The sequence below is a fragment of the Myotis brandtii genome, unplaced genomic scaffold (assembly GCF_000412655.1).
Source record: "Myotis brandtii unplaced genomic scaffold, ASM41265v1 scaffold493, whole genome shotgun sequence".
Taxonomy (NCBI): Eukaryota; Metazoa; Chordata; class Mammalia; order Chiroptera; family Vespertilionidae; genus Myotis; species Myotis brandtii.
Genome location: NW_005368827.1, coordinates 966,580 through 976,776, shown reverse-complemented (window position 1 = coordinate 976,776; position 10,197 = coordinate 966,580). Strand labels below are relative to the sequence as shown.

Sequence of the window (10,197 nt, the reverse complement as noted above, 5' to 3'; positions counted from 1 at the left end):
CTGATCGATCTCTCTCATCGATGTTTCTAGCTCTCTGTCCCTCTCCCTTCTTCTCTGTAAAAAATCAATAAAATATTTTTAAAAAAAATCTGAACAATAAAGAATTAATTTTTAAAAAAAGAAAAAAAGGATTGATCCATACTGGGTAGATAAATCCCCTTATACCTCCCAGACACCCCAGTCATGCTTCTGAGTAATAGCAGACTTTAACTCTCTTGGAACATAGTCAGTTAAATAAAATGCCATGGGAAGCATAACTTTATTATAATAAAATCTGAATAGAGTATAAAAGAAGGCCTCAAAGTTTAGATGAAAATTTAAGTTGATTTTTGGAAGATCAAGAGAGAAAAGAACATTTCAACCAGAAGGAGGTAAACTGCCTCAAGGAAAACATAAAGGCGGTGAGAGAGTTTGGGGCAGTCAGATTCTCATAGTGGATTTCACATGTCTGGACTATAGCATCCAGGGGAAGAAGGGCCCCAGATGAGACTTCAGAGGTAAGCACAGGCCACAACACAAAGAGCCTCATATGAGATGTCGAGAACTTCATACTTTCTGGATAGCGTTTTAAAAAGCCTTTAACGAGTATTGTAACACATGATTGGGAAGATTAACCTGTGCATGGCATGGAATTTAGATTATAGGGGGAAATACAGAGCCTTGGAAACATGTTAGGAAACTGTCCAAAGGAAGTCACAAGAAGATGACAGATTAGACTGGGACAGGAAGTGAGGGTAGAAATGGGATGGAGGGAATGAATAGGCAATAGTACTTGGACAAAATGAGGATTTCATACTTTATGTAAAGCACCAATAGGGTGATGATTCTGTGAACTTCATAAAGAGTCATGGATAAAAGAAAAAGAAGGAAGAATTTCTCCTGCATATTTCTTCCTGCTGATTATATTTTTGTTCTGTATCGGTGTCCATTTTATTAATTTAAATTACACGGTGTCCTGCTCAGTTAGCTATTGGTGTTAATAAAACATTAACCTGCTATTGCATCCATCCTGTGTCAAGGCAGTGAGTCCAAAAGTTCATTCTTGCAGGCATAATAAAAATACAGGGTTCTCATGTGAGGGGAATAATTACAAGGACTATCTTAGGGGAATAATTACAATGGAATTATCTTTGTTCTGACAAAGAACAAAGGAAATTGAAAAGTTAGAAGTCAGAGGATGCACAACCTGCCTTACTAGAAGAAGGTCTTCTGTAAATTGAATAGGAGATGTAGCTAGTTGCAGACCACTCTACAATTAGAGTGCTGACCCAACTGACCGCACAAAAACCATCCAGACCATAAAGCCCCCTTGTCAAGTAGAATAGCCTGGAGATGCTCTGATCAGTACAGTGAAGGCTTTGGGGATCTGACCATGCTTTCGGAAGCCTTCTTCAAATGAAGGTTTATGAGTGGATATTTCAAGTGGGTGCTCTAGAGAATACAATTTTGAGTCAACAGGTGAGAAGTAAATGGTTTACTGAGCAGCAATTAGGGGCCAAAGTGAGAGTGGAAATTTGTTTGGGAGCAATAATTATCTAATTGTTTATTTGTCTGTTTGTTTGTCTGTTCATTAGTATTTGACCAGGGTTGGGGAAATTGGATTATGTATTAAAATGCAATGGGCCAATTGGTGGTTAAAAAATAAATTGATTGGTGCAGTGGAATGATTATTGTACAGTAAATACAAGAGGAAGTTAGAACTCAGTGATGTTAGTCAAAGTTCCCACAAGGATGCTAAAGGCAGAACAAAAAGTTCATTTTAATTTCCTAACAGCCAGAGCAAAAAGTAGCACAATTGTTCCAAAAACTAAAATCTGAATGATATTTCTCCTATGGTTTTTCAAAGAAGAATTGTGTTTTGAGGTCAAATATATATAAAGTGAAATTCATGTTTCTGCTTCTTTGATTCCCCACAATTCACTCCAAAACAGAAAGTCAAATTGGAGTTCTTGCAGAGCCAAATTCCTTAAGAAACAAAACAAATGGGGTTCAAGGGTACAGTCTGATGTAAATCAAACAACTAAGTCACTGAGATGTCAACTGGTTTTGCCATGTTTCTTTAATTGTTAATGAGATCTGAGAATATTCATTCAGAATCAGAATCTTTCCTTGCATCAAGGATATGTGTGTTTAGTGGGGGAAATATGGCTAAGATCACTTCTTTCTTGAGTTCTGACTCCATATGTTTATTTCATTCTATAGAGTACCTCATTCCACCACAGACTGATTATTCCATCAATCATACTATGCTGAGCACAAACCCCATTCTTTTATTCCCTCCAAATAGACTGTGGTTGGAATTTTAGGTAGAAAATGGCCCACATTTCTGGACAGCATTATGAATAATCACCAAGCTTCTTTCCCAAATCCTGGCTCATTACTTTCCACCTTCAGGAATCTTAACATTGCTTCCAATTTAAAATGGCAAAGAAATGTTGCTTTCTTTCTCTCCCACTACATTCATTTTATCGAAGGAGCAGCTTGAGAGTAAATTTTTGGTCTTGGTTTGACCTTTATCCTCTATATTCAAAGGCAGGGGTCCTCAAACTTTTTAAACAGGGGGCCAGTTCACTGTCCCTCAGACTGTTGGAGGGCCGGACTATAGTTTAAAAAAAAAACCTATGAACAAATTCCTATGCACACTGCACATATCTTATTTTGAAGTAAAAAAACAAAACGGGAACAAATACAATATTTGTATTTGCATGTGGCCCGCGGGCCGTAGTTTGAGGACCCCTGTTCAAAGGATTGCGAAGGGCAGATATTTGCCTTAATCTTTTGAAGATGTTAAATCATTTTCAAGTCACTAGATAACAATTTTTTGCCTTACCCAGAGAGTAATAGTAAGGTCTAGTTGAAACACTTAGGGTATCTGCCCTTAAAAATAAATGGGTAGATAACACCATGTTCAAGGAATAAGGTACAATCATTCTCTTGTGTGTGTGTGTGTGTGTGTGTGTGTGTGTGTGTATAGAGAGGTATTAAAGGAGAAAACTTGGGCTTTGGGTTCACATGGTGTCAAATACTGAAGACAAACCTGTCTTCTCATTCAGCGATCAGCGTGTTTTTAGGAATTACTATCTACAAAACCAGTGCAGAATGTTTGAGGCAGACACAACTTGTGCCAATACCCTAAAATCAGGTTTTAATAGAAAACTGTACCTTAAGGTTCCAAATACAGTCCACCCAGAGAAGGTGCAGTATATGCTTTCAGGATGTCCCTTCAGGAACCCCAGGATGATGGTCGTTAACCATCTTGGCCACTGGATGCAGAGTTCTTATGACATCTAATCTCTCGGATGAGCCATCCACGCCATGTGAGACTGCTTTCACAACTTCTACATACAGTCACTCCAAGATTTGTTAGTCCCTAAATTTCTCTTCCAAATACATCAGCATTTAAATAAATGTGAGATGGCTAATGTCCTCTTAAAAAGTAGGTATTCTTTGCCAGGCCAGTGTGGATCAGTGGTTGAGTGGCGACCTATGAACCCAGTCAGGGAATATGCCCGGGTTGCTGGCTCGGTCCCTGGTAAGAGCGTGCTGACACAGCATATCAATGATTCTCACCATTGATGTTTCTATCTCTCTCTCCCTCTCCCTTCCTCTCTGAAATAAATAAAAAATATATTTTTAAAGGAGATATTCTTTGACCTTGCTATATAGGTAGATAAATAGGGTACTACATAGATGTTTATTTATCTATATGCCTTTGAAAATACAAACAAAATAAAACGATATCAAAATGTTAAAAATGAGGACATGAAAACATCAACAAAAAAGTAGATTTACCTATATGAGTGCAAAAATATCAAATTCATGGTAAAAATGAATTTTAAATGATAATAGAATAAAAATATTCTATTGAGTAATATAAACATGAATATTAGTATTTTATATATTCAGCATATTAATTCATATGTGTAATACATATTCTAATTATATTTCCCAATTTGTCCATTTTTTGCAATATAAAGAGATATTTTAAAATTATTTTACTAAATCAAATTTATCAAATATTCTGATACCGCATTTTTATAAATGTCAAAGAATCCTTTCTCTTTACCTAAATTTTAGAGTAATTCAAAGTAAGGAGCAAGTAGAAATTAATCAAATTGTTTACCAGCTGTGAATATAAAACTGCTCTAAAAAATACAGACACTAGGGGGGTGAGGCCATGTGGTGGGGGTTGGGAGTGGCTGGGGAGAGGTCAATAGGGGGAAAAATGATATTGTAATAGCTATGTACAGGCCAGGGGGGTACTTGAAATATCAGGGGGACCACTCTGTAAAGTATATGATTATCTAACCACTATATTGTACACCTAAAATTAATACAGAATATTAATGAACTATAGTGGGGGAAAAAGATGGAAAATTGTATGTTATATGTTTTTCATGACAAAAATAAATAAATTAAAATTAAAGTCTACATAAGAAAACAAAAAATTAAAAAAAATAAATTGAAAAAGGGAAAAAAACCCTGTAAAAGAGCAAAATATGCTAAAACAATGTAATGGGAAATAACTTATTTTAAAGAGAGTTAATATAGGGTGGCAAAAGTATGTTTGCAGTTGTATGTGAAAGTTTATTCTTGTATTATTATTATTAATTAATTAATTAATTTATTATTGTATTATCTGTCTTCTTGGTTTATTCTTGTATTATTATTATTATTTATTTATTTATTTATTTATTTATTATTGTATTATCTGTTTTCTTTAAACCTATTTTTGCTCAACCTCTATATCCTGAATAAATATAAGTGATTTTGATGAAAATAGATAAGGGATATGATTCCTTATCAACTTTTTAAAATAATTGAAACAGACTTTTGTAGCTTACACTCCTACCCTTAGCAAGTTTTGGAATTAAGATAAAGATAATTTTAAAAAAACAAAACAGGAAAGTTCTTTCTCTATCATCTAGAATTAGTTTGAATAACATGGGAAACCCCTGTTCTTTAAACTTGAGCTATGAGTTTTTGTTTTTGTTTTATTTGTCATATGTTACTTTCAGTTTTATACCCCATATGACTGAAATCATATGGCTCTTAACTTTTTCTGTCTGACTTATTTATCTTAGCATGATTTTCTCAAGGTCCATCCGTGTTGTCCCAAATGACAGTTTCATCTTTTCTGATGGCGGAGTAGCATTCCATAGTATATATGTACTGCATCTTCTTTATCCAATCATTTATCGAAAGACACTTCAGTTGTTTCCATGTCTTGCCCACCATGAATAATGCTACAAGTAACATGGGGTACATATATCCTTACAAATAAATGTTTTCAAGTTTTGGGGGTAGACATGCAGAAGTAGGATTGCTGAGTCATATGGTAACTCTATTCTTAATTTTCTGAGGAAACTCCATATTGTTTTCCATAGTGGCTGCCAAATGTATGGTGAAGAAAGATAGTTTGACTTTGAGTGTTGGGCATTAAATGCAATATAAAGATCATGTATCATAGACATGTACACTTAAAAATCATATAACATTAATCAATGTCACCCCAATAAAATTTAGTAAAAAATAAATGAAAATAAAAAGAGTGTGCTGGCGAGAGGGTCACTAGCATCACTAAAAAAAAAAAAGTTAAGTTTAATGGATGAATATTGACTTTGTAATCAAATGTGACTTTTTAAAAAAATGTACTTAATATCTACTTCATTTAAGGACTTAAGGCAAAATAAATAAAGTTGAGCTAGAACTTGACAATAGTTGTACAAGTGATTTAAATGTGATATAGTTATGCATACGCTAATCCTTTAAACATATTTTCAATTCCCTCTAAAGGAATTGTTAGTTTTTAAGTGTTCCTCTAATTCAGTCAATTTTTAAATTGCACATTTTGCTTAAAAAATGATCTATTTCCTCAAGATTATAAAAATAATTCTATGGAGTAGGATACAATTCTTATGTAAATTCTTATGTGCAAATACAAGTTAAAATATCAAGTTTACGGATGTTCTTTTCCACTTCTTATGAGCTCTTGCTCATCTCTCATACAATGTACTTTTCTTATCTAAAGAAGAGCCCTTACAAACATTTCCCTCTGGCTCCTGGAGACTTACTATATTATAGTTATAATAATAAAGGATGTTATAATAACATCCTTTCAATTCTAGACTAATAAAACCTTTCTCTTTGTCTGCAGTGTGCAATTAAGAAAATTTAGATTTTGCTGTATTTTGGTGGATGTGCATTATAGCTGTGAGAAGTCACAAATAAATACTTAAGGGCAAAATGGGTGTCCTGGCACTGGACACATGCTCAGTGGGAACTTTCCCAGCCTTCATTAGTGGTACTAGAAACCACGTAAGCAGCCAGTCATGGGAGAAAGTCAAACGCCACAGGAAGATCTTGAAGAAACACCTTCCAACACACACTTTGCTGCCTCTCTCTTTTTTTTAATTTTTTTTTATTGATTATTACATATGTGTCCTTATCCCCACAATACCCCCCATCCTCCCCTTTGCTGCCTGTCTTGATAGTTCATTTTTATATTTTAAAAGTTGTTTTTCAATAGTGCATTTTCAAAAAGATGTGACTTGCTATGTTAAAACGCGAGCACTTGTACTTTGCACGGTGAAAAAAGTCCTAGTGTGTAAAAGCTTTGCCTTCCAACGGAAATTGTGTGTCTGTTCCCATTTTTCAAACTGTCATCACACTGTCAATACTGCCATAAAATCCATGAAGTCAATATGACTGAAGAGACTCTGTGTTTTCTGTTTTATAGGAACCTGAGGGACCTCTAAGTATCCAGAGGATGATGATCGCAGTAACAGCTTTACTTTGAGGCAAAAAAAAAAATCTGTGTTGTTAAATAAACAGTAAAAGCAATAACTGTGACAACAAAAGAGTTTATCTGAAAGCAAAAACCTTACTCCATAGTGACAGTTTCATAATCCTTAATGGTCATTTACTAATTAATCAAAGTTCCATCTATGCAAATGTTTTGGCTCATTGAAATAGGCCAACAATGTTAAAAGCATTGACATACTTCAAAATTATTTAAAAACTCTTCGTAGCTCATCTCCAATTCTTTAATTCACTTATTATTTAAACACAGAAGAAAATAGATTATTTTGTTAATTCCAATTCTTTATGTAAACAATCAGACATTTGGGCAAATTGGCATGTGATCATGTAATAGAACTATTAAAATTCACCTGCTAGAACACAATACATAGCCTTAAATACCTCTGTGAATTTAACAGTGAAAGAGAAGTCTGATCTAGGAAAAAGTTAATGGGGTATAAGAATTTTAGTTTCTAAATGAATTTTAATCGCCACTGGAAAATTACTTATAATGAGCCTTTGTGTTTTACTCAGAAAACCATAAAATATTACATATGAAGGAAAGGAAAGTCCCTGTTCATTATTGGGAAATTTTTCTAATAACTAAAATATATACATCACAGGAAGGAGATAAAAGATTACCTAAATAAAGCCTAGTGATTTACTGGTGCATTAATTTGTTTTGCTTTCCCTGCTATAGAGAAGTGAAGGCGGGGAAGAGAGCAGAGGAGAAGGGAGGGGGGGAACAAATGGATAAGAAGAAAGAAGAAAAGGGGAGGATGGAGAGTTGGAGGGAAGGCATGGGGAAGAAGAAATGGGATAGAAGAAGAGAGGACTAGGAGAGGAGGAAATGAAGATGGGTAGGGAGAGGAAATGAAGGTAAGGGGAGGAGGAAAGAAAGAAAAAATAAAGGGAAGGAAGTGGAGGGTAGAGGGGGGAAAGGAAAGGAGAGGGCAAAGAGCAGAGAAAGATAATGTCTGATGTGTGTGTTCAGTTCTTTATATTTTTTCCTGCCCATATATCGACTATTCTGTATTCCTCCACTTCAAAATAGAAATTGCTTGATGAGAAAGTCCTAGCCTGGCTTTTGAGGAAGCATATGTTACCTTATATTTCTTAACCCCAAGGAGAAGGGCAAAGAGTGTTTGGGTGTGCAGGGTGATAGGTGGGGGGGAAAGAGGGGTAAGAGGGAAGAGGCGGGTAGAAGGGAAGAGAGAAAAGGAAGGGAATAGGCCGGCCGTAGAGTATTTTGCTGTGGGTGAAACATCTTGGAAATTTTCATCACCCTCTTAAAGAAGAAAGGATAGTCCTATTAATTGACTCATTAAATTTTCCTCTACAAAAGTGAAAAGTGAGCTCCTAAAAGGTTTTTACTTAATTTAAAAAATGGATAATGTGAAATCTCCTATACACTATAGGGGAGGGGAAAAAATTTCCCTCTAACCTTCTGAGTTCTTAGCTGGGATCCCTGTAGTAAAGGATAGAGAAGCAAGAAAAAAACAAACAAAGCAAAAAAACGTAGACATTTATTAACGGATCCCTGTAGTAAAGGATAGAGAAGCAAGAAAAAAAACAAACAAAGCAAAAAAACCTAGACATTTATTAACATATATACATCCATCATGTATACATAGGAGATACCCAGGAAGATGAGTAACTCACCAAGGTGGCTTAGAATTCAGGCTTAAATCCCATCTTTATAGGGAAAGGAGAGGAGTGAAGAGAGCAAATGATTTTTAGGAAAGACAAATGGGCCCCGAAGAATAAATGAGAGGTATGAAGTTTGCGACAAAGTTTGACTTGGTGTGGTATCCACTTACAGTCTTTTCTTGGTAAGAATCAATCTTCCCTGGTTGATGAAATTCTCAGGGAGGGGACTTATGACAACTGGATTCTTTTGAAGACCTGTCTTGAGGCAGATAACGGGAGTTCAGAGACAGTCTCTCCCTGCATTTGCTATTTTTTAAGTATCTACAATTCAAAATAATTAACATCCCAAAGCAGCATATTTTGGGATGGCTGGTCCTAAATTCCTAGTCATATTTTGGGGTGGTATATTCTGCTACCCTTCAGCACCCAAGTGTGAGGACACAGCTTTTCATTGGTCTTTCCCCAACTGGCTTCTGAGGTTGCAATTTTCTTCCACTTCTACAAAACACTTTTAATCATGGGACCTGAATTGGCCACCAAGCTTCATCCATTTTTAACTATGGAACATTCAGAAATAGAGTGTCACAGTTGTTTCTATTTGTAGCCTTGGAGTCTTACAGAAATATTTTGCTACACTAAATTTAATTTGGTTAGTAATACAGCAAACATCCATTGAAGTCTGTTAGAGGCCAGACACAGGCCTAGCTCTAGTGAATAAACCCTGAAGAATAAGGATGAAGTTTACAGTTTAAAAACCTATTGTGCCCGGTCACTGTGACTCAGCAGTTGAGCCTCAAACCAGGAACGAAGAGGTCGCTGGTTTAATTCCCTGGTCAGGACCACATGCCTAGGTTGTGAGCTGGATCCCTGGTGGGGGTTTGTACAGGAAGCAGCTGACCAATGATGTTCCTCTCTTATTGATATTTCTATTCTCTAACCTTTTCCCTTCCTCTCTCTCTAAAAATCAATTTTAAAAAATATTTTAAAATTACCCTTTGGGAGAATACAGCTTCCCTTAAAACCCTGATCATTAATATTGATGGAAGGAACTGAATCTTTAAAAAAAAAATTAATGCAACAGATATTTATTTAGCTCCAGTCATGGTCAAGGCTTTGAGGTGGATAAAATCAGTCACCACCTCTCAGAGACATATGTTATATGCAAGATGACATACGTGGAAATTAATAGACAACTCTGAATTGGTACAAATATTTATCCTGGTGATAACCAGAACGGTGAGCCGAGGTGTTTTCCCTGGGGTTGTGTCTCGGGACACTGAGCTCCACGGACCAGAAGATTTAAGCAAAAGTGTGGAAAATTTATTACAAGCAGATACAAACTCCCCACACGGGGAAAGGGACCCAATAATGGGCTTCCCTGTAAAGCCTTGTGGTCCAGGGGTATATATTTGCTACAAGCCTGTCCTATGTCTATCTGTGTCCTCACCTGATTGACCCCCTCAATTGTTTTTGCCCAGCAACAGACCTGAACTTTCCCTGTTTCTATGTGTTCTTTCTCTGTCCCTGTGCTGAATTATTTCTGTTTCTATGAGTTCATACTGAAGCATGGTGGTCCCTCCTTTGGAAAACTGCTGTTTAAAACTGCTGCTTAAACTACTCTGTTATTTTTAGACTAGAGGCCCAGAGTGGGGGTCCCTCAGCCTGGCCTTCCCCCTCTCGCAGTCCAGGAGCCCTCAGGGGTGGGAAGCGACCCAGTGATCAGAGGAAGACAATGCCCCCATCACA

General features: G+C 36.1%; 2 long non-coding RNA genes across 3 annotated transcripts in view; both read left to right on the top strand.

Annotated features, from left to right (window-relative positions):
* LOC106727878 overlaps nucleotides 1-10,197 on the top strand; it is a 17,735-nt gene that overhangs the window by 5,386 nt on the left and 2,152 nt on the right. The gene's annotated exons all lie outside the window — the stretch shown is intronic.
* LOC106727879 lies at nucleotides 4,077-8,502 on the top strand. The gene is made up of 3 exons (XR_001364127.1): nucleotides 4,077-4,088; nucleotides 7,719-7,721; nucleotides 8,468-8,502. It is a non-coding gene; the product is annotated as an uncharacterized LOC106727879 (long non-coding RNA).